Here is a 451-nt window from a genome sequence, read left to right as displayed (position 1 = left end):
GGCCTGGCACCTGGCGGGGCTCAGCCACGCCCATGTGGAGGTGGTGGCCCCTCCCAGTGTGTGTCCAGAGGCCGCCTGCACCCGGGTCCTGGTCCTTCCTCTTCTTCAGCGACCCGACCTGGGACAGTCACTTCCTGGGTTTAACTACTGAGCCGTGACCCCGGGAACCGGCTGGGGTGGGAGCCAGGGGTCACTCCAGGTCACAGTACAGGCAGGGGTCCCGGTTGCAGGGTCAGGGCAGCACTGGTTTCTGCGGGGAGCAAACCCCTGGGGGCCACCGCGCTAGGTCTGTGTTTTTTCCTCGGCCGGGCAGGGCTGCGGCCCGGGACCGGGTGGCCAGGCTGCGTCAGGGCGCAGACAAAGGCGCGCCGCCCCCCGCTGCGCCCACCCCGCCTCCGCCGCTGGGCCCCCAGCACCTGGCCTGCCCGGGACCCCCAGCCGCTGTACCCCA

General features: G+C 71.4%; 1 protein-coding gene across 1 annotated transcript in view; it reads right to left on the bottom strand.

Annotated features, from left to right (window-relative positions):
• FBRSL1 (fibrosin-like 1) overlaps positions 1 to 451 on the bottom strand; it is a 28672-nt gene that overhangs the window by 8249 nt on the left and 19972 nt on the right. The gene's annotated exons all lie outside the window — the stretch shown is intronic.

The sequence above is a fragment of the Myotis davidii genome, unplaced genomic scaffold (assembly GCF_000327345.1).
Source record: "Myotis davidii unplaced genomic scaffold, ASM32734v1 scaffold43, whole genome shotgun sequence".
In the NCBI taxonomy this organism is placed as follows: domain Eukaryota; kingdom Metazoa; phylum Chordata; class Mammalia; order Chiroptera; family Vespertilionidae; genus Myotis; species Myotis davidii.
The sequence above is the reverse complement of the archived record's forward strand: the minus strand, read 5'-3'. Positions and strand labels throughout refer to the sequence as shown.